We start from the raw sequence: 14285 nt of genomic DNA, 5'->3' as shown, positions 1-14285 counted from the left end.
TCATCTGAAGTCAACATTCAATATTAGACCTTGCATACGCAGACCTAGAGCATTGATTGGGTCAAACTGTTTCGGATACGTTCGGGCCGGTTTTAAGTACCCGTGTAAACGGAGATACTAAACGGAGATACGTATCTGAGAAACGTTTCTTGGATACGTATCCGGATCTCGGCGGTTCCGTGTAAACCGTGTTCTTAGCACCGCCGGTCTTAAGAACACGGGTATCCGTTTCGGCGTGTAACACGGATACCGGGAGCCCTAGTTTTGAGTTAGGTTGGGTTTTGAGTTAGGTTGGGTTTTGAGTTAGGTTGGGTTTTGAGTTAGGTTGGGTTTTGAGTTAGGTTGGGTTTTGAGTTAGGTTGGGTTTTGAGTTAGGTTGGGTTTTGAGTTAGGTTGGGTTTTGAGTTAGGTTGGGTTTTGAGTTAGGTTGGGTTTTGAGTTAGGTTGGGTTTTGAGTTAGGTTGGGTTTTGAGTTAGGTTGGGTTTTGAGTTAGGTTGGGTTTTGAGTTAGGTTGGGTTTTGAGTTAGGTTGGGTTTTGAGTTAGGTTGGGTTTTGAGTTAGGTTGGGTTTTGAGTTAGGTTGGGTTTTGAGTTAGGTTGGGTTTTGAGTTAGGTTGGGTTTTGAGTTAGGTTGGGTTTTGAGTTAGGTTGGGTTTTGAGTTAGGTTGGGTTTTGAGTTAGGTTGGGTTTTGAGTTAGGTTGGGTTTTGAGTTAGGTTAGGTTAGGTTAGGTTAGGTTAGGTTAGGTTAGGTTAGGTTAGGTTAGGTTAGGTTAGGTTAGGTTAGGTTAGGTTAGGTTAGGTTAGGTTAGGTTAGGTTAGGTTAGGTTAGGTTAGGTTAGGTTAGGTTAGGTTTTTTTTTTTTTTTTTTTGCGGTGAGGGAGGAAATACTCATGTATACCGCCGGCCCGTACCGACGGTTATGTCCGACTCAGCTGGGTATGGTACCCAGCCGCCTACGGACTAAAACCTCCCCCACTTCATGTTGAGTGTAATGTGTTTTTATTAGATGTGTGTTGAGTGTAACTGGAGTGTTTGTTTGATTTTAATTTAGGGATAACTGGCCCTCGCTAGAAATACGGGCGACCAGCTATCCTAAAAAGAAGTTTTGGGGGGACAAGTTCTGCCGCCCGACCGCCCGCCCCATGACAGAGTACAATGAGTGCGGGCGGCCGCCCGGCCACTGTCCCCCTGCAAGAGATTGGATATTACTGAGCGAGTAATTTCAATTGATAAGTTAGTGTTCATGTGATAAAGAAATAGATGCATAGATAGTTTTAAGGGGGGGCGCTAAGTGCCGACCGACCACCCGCCTCACGACAGTCAGTGAGTGCGGGTGGCCGTTAGGCCACCGCCCCCTTGCAAGAGATTAGAGAGTTTAATTCTAAGCTTTTGACAAAATTAGTGTTTATATGTTACATATGTGATGAACAATTAACTGCAATATTGATCAGCGTAAGCCAGTCAATATTACAGTTCTCATGCAAAGCAAAATGGTGTAATAATAATAATAGTTTCAATAACAAAGATATTTTACAGATAGGATACACTAAAGTTACAAGTGTTGTCGTCAATAAGCCATTACCACAAAAGAGTTACTGTTTACAAACTTATATAATTCGTTAAAGATTAAAGTTACATTTGAGTGAAATTTTAATATGTTAAATATTAATTAGATTGATAATCAATGCGCGATTTTATTCTCTGTAACATAGATCGCATTCGGGGGCAAAAAGTTGATGTTGCGCTATGTGCTGTGTTTAGCTTGTATTGGTCTTCAGTTACTTGTTTATTAAATACATCACAATTGTGGCACTTTGTTTTGGTCTGATCTTTTTGGTTCGGGCATGATTTATATTCATGGTCAGACGATGCGCAATGTGAACAGATGATTGTGGTAGCCTTACAATGCTTTCGCGTATGGCCATACTGCATGCACTTAAAACAATGCAAGATAGGTACGTGCTCCTCTGCATGCACCCGTTGGTGATCTATGTTGATTTTACCTAGTTGAATAAAGGCCTTAAAAGTGGATGGCGTCGTCATAAGTACAGCATTATACAAACGAGGATTTTTGTTGCCTTTTTTATAGTGGAATGAAATCTTATTGCTTTCATTAATTACATTTTTGAGCGGTTGATTTTGACTTATTATAATGTCAACAAGATCCTTTGTTGGAACATCTTCGGATATACCCTTTAAAGTAATCGGTTAGGTTAGGTTAGGTTAGGTTAGGTTAGGTTAGGTTAGGTTAGGTTAGGTTAGGTTAGGTTAGGTTAGGTTAGGTTAGGTTAGGTTAGGTTAGGTTAGGTTAGGTTAGGTTAGGTTAGGTTAGGTTAGGTTAGGTTTTTTTTTTTTTTTTTTTTTCGAAGGTGAAGGAAATCCTCATAGGATACCACCAGGCCGGTCCTGGTGGCATGCCCGACTCGACTGAAGATGGCATTCCGCCCTAGGATGGAATGCCATCGCCAGTCGCCTACGGACTAAAACCTCCCCCTTTGGGTGTAAGGAACTTTATTATTGGACACGCAGCGCTAACGGTGTACGCTTTGTGTACAACATATGGATGAGCGAGGAGTTAAGATTTGTTTGCAAGGAGAAAATTGATATGACTAATGATGGATCGGGTGATTGAGGTAGTAGGACTTTATAGTTAGGGCGATATTATTTTACCGACTTGAGAAGGTGAAAGTTTAATTGAAGATTTGATTAGTAATTGCAGTCTGCTCGCCGGGACACCGGAAGAGCCGTGTTCCAGTCCGGTGCCCCGGCAAACGGACGCAGGCGAGTAGACGCAAAAACCTTTTACACATTACATGAGATAGATAATCAGTACACGATATTAATAACAATAATCAGCATTCTTATTAAAAAACACATTTCAATTAACAGTAAGATTTTATATACAACATTATATACAACAATTAGTTCTGACGAGGTGTCCGTTCAAGTGCCATTGAAGTGCTTCAGTCTTGTTATGATGCACTTCAATAGCGAGTCAAAGCTTTCAGCCAAAGATTCTCTGCTAGTCACACTTACAATGTCCAGTGGATCTACGCCTAAATTTTGACACATGATAATGTGATCCTGTGAATGTACAAAGAATCTAGGGCAGTTATATATTAGATGAGCTAACGATTGGGTGATTTGAGCGTCTGGGTCACAAGGGCAATGATCATTTGTGGTAATTTTAAATCTAAAAAGATATTCTTTGTGGAACCCATGATTGCTGAGATACTGAGTCGAATGAAAGTTTGGTGTATATTTTGTAATGTATTGTTTGATATGATCATACGTAGGAAAGATGGTTTTGGTGTATTTGCAGTGATCTGGGTTATTGTATAAAAGTTGTGCAGCTATTGATAATCTGGATTTATTATGATGTTTAACAAAGCTGATAGGCACAAGGCTGTAGTCCGGGCTCTTATGCATATTAACTGCCGCCTTAGCTGCCGCATCTGCCATTTCATTGCCGGGTATGCCGCAGTGGGCCTTGCACCAGAAGAAGTGCGTATCTGTCTGGGCTTTGCTGTTAAATATAAGGTTGTGTATGTTTACCACTGTTTGGTTATAGTTGTTTGGATCAGATATTGCCATGAGTCCTGATTTGTTGTCAGAAAAAACTAGCAACTTGTTGATAATGGGTTTTATTTGATAGCTGTACTTGAGGCATTCCTGTATTGCAAATAGCTCAGCCTGATAAACCGAGCAGCAATCATGCAGTTTTAATTTTTTGACTATAATGTTGCCATTAGGCTTGATAATGACGAAAGCTGCCCCGACTTTACCGTCATGACGGCTCCCGTCAGTATAAACTCTCCATGCTTTATAGTTGCCCCTGGAGAAAGCTAGTAATGCGTGTTCAGTGCGATCATTTATATCTTGGTGCGGAATGGATACCCTGTCAGCGGGGTGAAGCAAGGAAGACGGGGGGGCGAGTTTCTCGATGTGGAGATCTGAGGGCAAAGTGGAGGTGTGCCCCTGTAACCGAGTGTCTTCGAGTTCAGCTACGCATTTAATTTTGTCGGGTAGGGGAGCTAACCTGGCCAGCGTAATAGCTAGAGCAGTATTCAATGTTTTGAATCCGCGCGCTATCTTAATGGCGCAGAGCCTTTGTAAGGACAACAGTTTGTCATTTACGCATTTATACTGGAGTGCACTTGCCCATATAGATGCAGAGTATGTGATCACCGGTTCCATGACATGTTGATAAATGGTTCTTATATTTTCTGGATGGACTCCCCAAGTGGGTCTAATTAGGTTCTTAAGTTTGTTATACAGTTTTTTGGTCTTTTCAATGATGTATTCTACGTGTTTAATGAACTTTAACTTGCTATCAATGATGACTCCTAGATATTTTATATGGTTTACAAAGGGTATGGGGGTGTTGTCGGACGTGATAGATATTTTATTAGCTTTATTAGTGAACGCTATAGCCTGAGTTTTCTCGCTGCCAAACTCTAGCTTCACGCTGCGTCCCCAGTCAGTTATACGCTTTATCGCATCATTAGTTATGTTTTGTAGTTCGCTGGTGGTCTTAGAGTGGCATATTAGTAGTACGTCATCTGCGTAGGCTTGAATATGGCATCCAGGGGGCATGTCAGTCACTAAAAGTTCATCTATTATCAAGTTCCAAAGAATTGGCCCGACGACTGATCCCTGGATACAACCTCTAGTCATTCGTTTTTCTGAGAACAGCTCGGCGAAGCCAACCCGTACGACTCGGTCAGTCACGTAACTGTTTAAGATGCGGTAGATGTTCTTGGGGCAGTTATTATGTTTCAGTCTGCGGAAGATTGCCGGCCACCAGGCATTGTCGAAAGCCGCTTTTATATCCAGTGATACAGCAAGGGTATGTTCAGCTGAGCTTTTGGCATTTCTTACAATGCCGAGGGCGTCCCGGATAGCGGCTGTGGTACTGGTTTGTAGTCGGAATCCATATTGTTTGTGAACAATCTTGCCATTACAGTACATGTGATATGTGAGTCGGTTCACTATAAGCTTCTCTAGAAGCTTCCCAAAGACATTGACCAGTCCAATAGGCCGGTAAGAAGATGCTTTGCTGTAGTCAGCCTTGTCTGGTTTAGGAATTATCTTCGTTATTGTGACCTTCCACGAGTCCGGAAAGTATTCTAGCTGAAGGCATCTGTTCATGATGGATGTGATTGTTTCTGGGAACATTTTGGTTATCTGTAAACATATGTCAGCAGTGAGATGGTCATTTCCTGGGGCCCTTTTATGACTGATTGTTTGTAGAGTCTCTAGTATTTCTGTCGATGTGAAAGGGGGCTCGTCGACCTGATCAGGGGGGATAGCCATTTGCTCTCTGATAAGAGCTTGCTGTGTTGTGTCACTGCTTGCATCGTCATCAGGGTAGAAAATTCTTAATAGGGCATCAGCAGTGTCCTGGCTGTCTACGGTGTGCCTGCCGTCAGGGAGAAGGAGGGTTGCAGGTGGTTGTGGAGCAGGTCGTGAACGTACAATGCGGTTTGTTACAGCCCACACGTCCTCCTTTCCCTGTCTTTCACAGAAGTTCTTGAAGGCGTTGGTTGAGGCGGAGCAGCAGGCACTCGAGTATTTCTTGCGAAGCTCATCCCGTTCCTTCAAAATTTCCTCTATAGGTAGTTTCCTCCGGACAGCCTTGCTTAATCTGCGGTGGTTTTTGACGACCGCGGCTTTTTGGGACTCGAGGTCATCGTTCCACCAAGGCGGACGTTGGGGAAAAGGTTTCGAACGCGGCAGAATGTCGTCGCACATTTCTGTAATGTCTAATGTGAGAAAAAATATAACAGAGTCTAGTTGGTCCTCGTCGCAGGTTTTGATATAATCTTCAGAGGGAAGTTTGTCAACCAAGGCTTCCCTTATGTTGTCAGTCAGCTCTTCCCATTTTATACTGGACGTGTCGTAGCGATAGGTTGATATCTTTGTTTTGTGGCGAAACTGTGAAGACTTGTGTGTATCAGTAGATATTTTAAAAGTGATTGCATGGTGATCTGATGATGGGCAGATAGTAGGGTCGACCTTCCATTCTATTACCTTGGTGGAGAGGCGTTTCTGGTGCGTTCTATCTTCATATAGAGTGAGATCGACAATAGAACTGCGTAATTTACCATTAGTGACTGTTTCGAAGGTGGGAGTGGTGCCGGTGTTACATACTGACAAATCATTGGTGATTATGATGTCAGCTATTTGGTTGCCTCTTCTATTGTTGACAGCGCTGCCCCATAGGCTGTGCCAGCCGTTGAAATCGCCGGCAATTATATGTGTGGATCCTGCAGTAAGGCTGAGAAAGTTTTCCAATTTAGATATAGTATTATGGGGGTCTTGTCTTGGTTCAATGTACACGCATGTGAGATACGTTTTCTTTCCTGATTTATCTGTCAGTTGTATGACACACATGTTAGTACTGGAGTATTTTGTGTGTCCCAAGGCAGAGATGCCAGAGTCCTTGACACAAATGGCAGCTCTTACAGGATGATCAGGAGACGGGAACTGAAATGTTGTGTATCCAGGCGGGGATTTCATTATATTGGTTTTGGCCTGTAGGTATGGTTCAGTAATAAAGGCAAATGCTATTTTATTTTCTTTGTTGGCAAGGGCAACGGCCGTCTCTTGATAGGCGTTACGTCCATGTCCTTGATTTATTTGTAAACAACTGTATATGTGTGGTTTGTGTGGAGCGGTTTGGTTGTTATTGTTATTAGACATATTCAATCTTTTGTCTTAGGTTAATAATCGCTGCCTTAATCAAAGGGCAGATGGGGTTGATTGCTGTGTGGTTATCATTATGATTGGTTGAGTACTTTTGGTTGTGTCCAATACAGTTGTAGCATTGTGGGGTCCGATTTTTATTCGGACAGGTTTTGTAAGTATGGGTGCAGTCAGCACAGTACGAGCAGGGCTTGACTGTGGATCTACAGTGCACTCTGGTATGTCCAAATTGAAGGCAGCTTAGGCACTGTTTGAATGGTGAGTGTTCGCTTACATGTACTCGTTGATGCTCTATGTTAATTCTGCCGAGATGCATCATCGCGCGCCAAGTCCCCGGCGAGCATCTAAGTACGACATTGAGTAGCTTAGGATTTTTATTATTCTTTGTATACACAAGTTGAATAGCCTCATGACCCGTTGCAGCGTCTCTCACGGTAGGGTTTTGTGTGATGATGATATCCACGAGCTCTTGTGAGGGGGTATCTTTGTGAATCCCTTTCAGTATTATCATGGGTGATAAACGTCGAGCAGGTTCCGCCTTGATATTCAAGGTGTTATTGATTCGCGTGATCGTCTCGTCCAACTGTTTTTCATTGTGAAACTCGATGCGAAGTTTGTTGTTAGAAATCGGTCTGATTTTCTGAGGGGCGTAGTTTGTGTTCTTGAAGGAAATCTCGTTCCTGAACGTGGAAAGCGCCTCCAATCCGGTTTGAGCGTTGGCAACCGTGACCACCATGGCCGGGTTGTTTCTAGGGACGTCCAAAGTTGGCTTTTTGGCTATTTCACTATACGTGGGTCTTATTAGGCGCTCATCGGGTCTTCCCGGAGCAGGGCCGCTGAGGTCAAAGCCGAGATTGGTGTCAAGCCGTCGGTCTGCGCCACCCGTCACGGAGGCAACCAGGGTTCCAATATAGGTTTGTTCTTGCCTTATCCTTGTTAGTTCTTCTTGTATGCAGGCAATCGCACTGTCGACTTTATTAGAACTACAGTTTTCAGGATTTGAAAGCCAGGTGGTGGTTCTAGTTGTGGAAGCGGGCCCGACTAGGCGTTCTGCGCTCATTATTTCGCACTCCTGACTGTACCTGTTCACACTTTCCTGCATTTCCTTAACACATTCAATGATTTCAGCCTTATTACCCTTGGTGACACTTTTGTTCTGTTTGAAAATGCTGTATATTCTTTCAGCTTTTTGTCTAACTATTGTCCTAAGCCTGCCACTAGAACTCCGAGTGCTAGGGCTGGCAACGGATTCGCCGCTCAAGAGAGGCCCGTCCGTTTCGGAGGGCTCAGTAGTACTTGCCGGTTTTGGCGCCGGGGTTTGCAACTGTGACTGTGACAGCTGCTGCGGCTCTTGTGCCGCAGTCGAACGAGTCGAGTTGAGTCGACCGCCCTGAGAAGGTAGGCTGATAACAGACTCACTGCTCATAAAAAGTCTTTCCATTTCAAAGGACTCGGTGGTGATTGGGGCATCCGGTACCACTGTCGGGGTATCCGGTTCCGCCCTCGAGGCCGCCGGTCCTGGTGCAGGCAGCGGCGTTGATGCATGAGCCGTATGCGTTTGTTCATGAATCTCCGCACGCGTTACCACGAAAGTTTTGTTTTGCCTATTATTAGTTTCCGATTCTGAGTCAAAATCGATGAGGGGGGTGGGGCACTGTTCATTATTTGCCACTTCCTTATTTTCTGCTGTTTGTGCTTGCTCCGCAGGAGCAGATCGCGCTTTTTTAGGCGAGTTGGGAGGTGTGTGAAACATTATTCTCGGTTGCAAAAAATACAGATAAAAAGAAAATTATAATTTATGATCTAGAAGAGATATCAACACAAGTTTAATACTGAAAAATTTAAATACTTAAGTGCTACTAACATACAAAATTTGAGTTTTTTGGATGAAAATTAGCGAAATTACAGATAAATTAAATTTTAAAAGAAATGTTTTATTTTGAGGCTCAAGGAAAGATTTTTGAGATGAATTTTTAAATAAAATGTTAAAAACTATAAAGTCTATCAGACAAATTTGAAACAAGAGAAATCTACCAGCTAAAAATGGAGAAAATTTAGTTTAAAACGATTGCCGTTATATTTCTTACAGGCACCGCAAAAAATCGAGGGAATTTTAAAATTAGTCTATGAAGTTCTGGTTAGGTTAGGTTAGGTTAGGTTAGGTTAGGTTAGGTTAGGTTAGGTTAGGTTAGGTTAGGTTAGGTTAGGTTAGGTTAGGTTAGGTTAGGTTAGGTTAGGTTAGGTTAGGTTAGGTTAGGTTAGGTTAGGTTAGGTTAGGTTAGGTTAGGTTAGGTTAGGTTAGGTTAGGTTAGGTTAGGTTAGGTTAGGTTAGGTTAGGTTAGGTTAGGTTAGGTTAGGTTAGGTTAGGTTAGGTTAGGTTAGGTTAGGTTAGGTTAGGTTAGGTTAGGTTAGGTTAGGTTAGGTTAGGTTAGGTTAGGTTAGGTTAGGTTAGGTTAGGTTAGGTTAGGTTAGGTTAGGTTAGGTTAGGTTAGGTTAGGTTAGGTTAGGTTAGGTTAGGTTAGGTTAGGTTAGGTTAGGTTAGGTTAGGTTAGGTTAGGTTAGGTTAGGTTAGGTTAGGTTAGGTTAGGTTAGGTTAGGTTAGGTTAGGTTAGGTTAGGTTAGGTTAGGTTAGGTTAGGTTAGGTTAGGTTAGGTTAGGTTAGGTTAGGTTAGGTTAGGTTAGGTTAGGTTAGGTTAGGTTAGGTTAGGTTAGGTTAGGTTAGGTTAGGTTAGGTTAGGTTAGGTTAGGTTAGGTTAGGTTAGGTTAGGTTAGGTTAGGTTAGGTTAGGTTAGGTTTTTTTTTTTTTTTTTTTTATATAAACTGTAATTTATGGGTGAATGGCCCTCGCTTACAATACGGGCGACCAATCACCCTGCAACTGTTTGTTATATTCCTCTGAATGTGTGGCTGAAAGCAGGGACTCGGTTGAATGAGCTCCTGCTAGACAACCTTTTACTGTTGTAAGAAATAATGCCCCCGCAAAGAATACGGACAGCATTATCTCATGTTATGTTTACTTTAATTGATTATTACGTGTTATTAAATTTCTTTAAACTATTAACTATGCTATTTATATATTTTGAAAATGACTCAATTGTTGATTCTTTAGTGATAATACTGCTTAAGTTGTACGGGTCAACGTTGACATTTTGGCATATAATTTCATGTTGAATCCGAGAGTAATCATACTTTGGGCACTGCTTCAGTAGATGCTCGATCGTTTGAGGAGTAACATTATCACATGGGCATGTATTGTCGTCAATTATTTTAAATCGTTGCAAGTATGTTTTATTGTAACCGTGGGCAGTTAATATTTGCGTCAATTGAAATGAGATTTGCATAGATCCACGCAGTGCCCTAATAGAATCTATGTCAGGCAGGTACTTTTTCACGTGCATCCCAGTCTGACTCTCCATGTACCATTTGTTGTGTAATGTGTGAATATTCTTTTTATTATGTAGTTTGTGATAGGACAGTGGAAAGAGGTCGTAGTCAGGAGGCTTATGTGAAGATGCTGCAGCTTTAGCGGCCATGTCAGCTCGTTCGTTGCCGTTAAGGCCGACATGAGCTTTGATCCAGCAGAAATTAATTACTGTTTTCCCCGACTCCTTGATCCTGTGGAGAATTTTGTGGATGTTATTAACAATTCTATTGGTACTACTGCGGTTTGAAATCTCCATTAAAGCAGCCTTAGAGTCCGAGAAAACAGTGACTTTAGGTAATTCCCGTACGTGGCATTCGTGGCAGGCTCGTTCTAGGGCGTAGCACTCAGCCTGAAAGACGGTGCAGCTGCTATGTAGTTTGAGTTTTTGCATATAGCTCCTACCATCAGGGTAGTCAATGATAACAGCTGCACCAACCATACTATTGTATTTGCTACCGTCTGTGAATACTCTATGCATATCAACATCATCATAAAAGGGTTCCAGTTGTTCTTGGTTTACTACCTCGGATACCTCTATGTTTATCCTTTTAGCAGGGTGTAGTAATTCCGTCACCGGGACTCTCCTGTCGTATCTTATGTCGTCAGGTAAGTATTCTGATATCTGACAGCGTTTGACCAGCTCTGTAGAGGCCACCTCTTTTACCTTTAGGTGCAGTGGAGTCAAGCCAGCTAGTGCAATTGACTCCACTGTTGGTAGAGTACGAAATCCGTGAATAATCTTTAGGGCGAAACCACGCTGGAGACTAAGTAATTTATTTGATACCTTTTTGTAGCTCGTGGCAGTATGCCAGATTTCTGCGGCGTAAGTTATGATTGGCTCGATGACTTGCCTGTAAATTGTATTAACGTTTCCAGCGTGGATTCCCCAAGTTGGCCTTATATAAATACAGAGTTTTTTATAAATTGTCTGGGCCTTTTTGACAATATACTCGCTGTGTTTTATGAATTTCAGATTCTCGTCAATGATCACTCCTAACAGTTTGAAATCACTGTCAGGCTTTATAGTGACGCCATTCATATAAATCCGAGCAGCCTTGGCCTTCGGGGTAGGAGTGATCATTTTCGTTTTCTGTGGTCCAAATTTTAGTTTGTTGCTTACTCCCCAGTGATGGACTTGTTGGAGTATTCGGTTGGTATTATGCTGTAATTGTTCAACGTTATCCCCGGTGCAAATAAGCAGAACATCGTCAGCATACGCTTGGATGTAGTTGCCCTGAGGCAGCTTCTGGTCCAGCAGGGAGTCGATAATTGTATTCCAGAAGATGGGTCCAAGGACTGATCCTTGGACACATCCCCTGGACTGCACTTTTGTTACTGTTGCATCCGCGTAATTTAGTATTACTACCCGTTCTGTGAGGTAGCTGTTCACTAATTGATATATATTTTTGGGACATTTGGCCTTTTTTAAACCATTTAGCAAGGCCGGCCACCAGGCATGGTCAAAGGCACCTTCAATGTCTAGCGAGATAGCCAGTACTAGCTTTTTATTTTCTTTAGCTTCTCTAATACAGTTTATGGCCTTAGACAGCGCATCAGTAGTAGACCGCTGTTCTTTAAAGCCATACTGGTGTTCGCTACATGTTCGGGTTTTTTGAAGAAAGTACGTTAGTCGTTTTGCGATGAGTTTTTCAAGTACTTTGCCTAGAACATTAATTAGACCGATCGGTCTGAAAGAGGATAAGCTATTGTAACTATCTTTGTTGGGTTTAGGTATGGTCTTTATATAGGCTGTTTTCCAGGGTGTAGGGAAATGGTTGAGTAAAAGACATCTGTTATATATATTTCTGATTAAGTTGGGGTAATTATTTATGAAATGTTGGCATATATCGGCAGTTAGATTATCTAAACCCGGTGCTTTTTTGGAAGACATATGCTGAATAGCTTCTTGGACCTCAGCAACTGTGAATGGGATATCATTGTCTGCGATATAATTAACATCTAGGGCTGAATTTCTTACTTGTGTGTGGCAGTCAGTGTCCTCATTTGGGTTATCATCCGGGAAGAATTTATTTGTTAATTTTTCTGCTGTTTCTGTGGAGGTTTTAGTATAATTATGTGCGTCTATTTGCAGTGTGGCAGGTGGCTGTGACTGTGGTTTTGATTTTAGGAGTCGGTTTGTTACTGACCATACATCATCCTTTCCTTGTTTGTTGCAGAAATCCCGGAAGGCGCTTGTGGACGTTTCTCGCATCTTGTCAGCGTATTCGTTCCGCGCCTCCGTGAGCTCCACAACAATACAGGTTAAGTCTTTATTGCCACGTTTTAGGTCTTGTAAACGATGATGTAGATAAATAACTTTCTTTTTAAGTATGGTAAGTTCAGGTGTCCACCATGGTATGCGTATGAAAGGAGTTGGTTTTCTGAATGTTGAGTGACAGGTTTTTGAAATTGTTTTTGTGATGTTGCTTATGTAGTTGTCCAGTTGTATTTTATCTAAGTCGTCAATGTTAATATTGTGCAAGCCGGATGCAGTCATGTTTTCTTGTAGCGTGTTTTTAAATACTTCCCAGTCAGCATTTTTAGTGTTGTATTTGAAGGTAGTAGATGAGGTCTTTTTCTTTATTTTGTTGCTAAGATTTATATTAAATTGTATCGCGTGATGGTCTGAAGATGGTGTGATTGCATGATTGATTTTCCAGTCTTCAATGTTGTGGGCATAAGTTGCGGATGAAATAGTTAGGTCGATGATAGAAGTCCTAATTCTATTATGGGTGATAGTTTCGAAGGTGGGTTCACTGCCTAAATTACATGTGACCATATCGCAATTGAAAAGGATTTCGTAAATACATTTGCCTCTGTCATTGTTTATGGAGGAGCCCCATGACGTGTGCCAGCCATTGAGATCTCCACACACAATGTGCGTCTGGTCTTTATATAATGTAATAACTTCCTCCATATGATGAAGTGTTCGTGCCGGGTCATCTCTAGGCTCAATGTAAACAGATGTCATATACATTTTCTTATTGTCTCTTGTTACAATTTGTATAGTGACTAAATTGGCAGTGAAATGCTGTATCATGCCAAGGCATGCACCCAGCCCACGTCTAACTGCAATGCAGGCCTTGGTTGTGATGTTCTTGTCACTCTGTTGATAGATGTCATACTCCGGTATATACTTCATTTTCATGCTATTCCCAGTGTAAGGCTCGGTAATAAATATTACATCATATTTTTCGCTAATTGCACATCTTATCAGTTCTTCGGTGGCGTGTTGGCTGCGTCCTAGATTGACTTGCACAACTTTTAGCATTATTTTGTCAATAGTTCTAAGCGGCGCGATGGTTCTATGTGAGTTATTTTGACTGTGTTGTTGCATCTGGCTGCCCTTAGCAGTACTGGACCGATAGCCGAGCTATCCGGTCCCATTTTTGCCATTCTGGGCAGTCTGAGCGGTAGGCTGGGTGGTCATGTTCTTTTCCTAGCTTTTTACAGTTAGCGCAGCTCGGTTTGCTGATTTCCCTCTGTGTACAATTGCGCGTATCATGTTCTAATGCGCAGTGGCCGCAGACGTTTCGGTTTGCACAATTAAGCGCTCTATGTCCATATTCTTGACAGCGGAAGCACTGTATAATCGGCGATTGATCGTATACAGGTATCACTTGGTACCCTACTCTAATCTTATTATCTTTAAGCGTGGCCCACATAGAAGGGCTAACCTCAATGATAACGTTATTCGTCGCGTCTGTCCTGCCCCTAGAGCGACGAACGACTCTGATCAGTCGGTCCGCTTGCGGTATATCGCCGATCATGCTCTCATTCTGTTTTAGCACAGCCTCTGGCACTTTCTCATTTGTGACATCTGGCGTGACACCAACAAGACGCAGCAGAGGTTTCCGCAGCTGAGGCGTGGTGACTGTGAGTCTCTCTGTATTTTCCTTTAGAGCTTCAGCATACTTTTTGCGGTCGCTTTCAGTGTTACAGGTCACTGCAACCTTTTGCTGTCTTGTTACACGGACATTGTTGATTGCTATTCCCATTTGCACGACGTCAACTTTCTTTTTTATTTCCTTCACAATCTCATCACCGCCATGCCTAGGATCAATTGATTCTATCATAACGGTGTATCTTGGTTGAGAAGGAGTATCAATTTGCCCTATTGCCGAGTTTGTTTGCTGCTGCTTTTGCGCTCGC

The sequence above is a fragment of the Cydia fagiglandana genome, chromosome 3 (assembly GCF_963556715.1).
Source record: "Cydia fagiglandana chromosome 3, ilCydFagi1.1, whole genome shotgun sequence".
Classification (NCBI taxonomy): domain Eukaryota; kingdom Metazoa; phylum Arthropoda; class Insecta; order Lepidoptera; family Tortricidae; genus Cydia; species Cydia fagiglandana.
Note: the sequence above shows the minus strand (reverse complement) of the source record.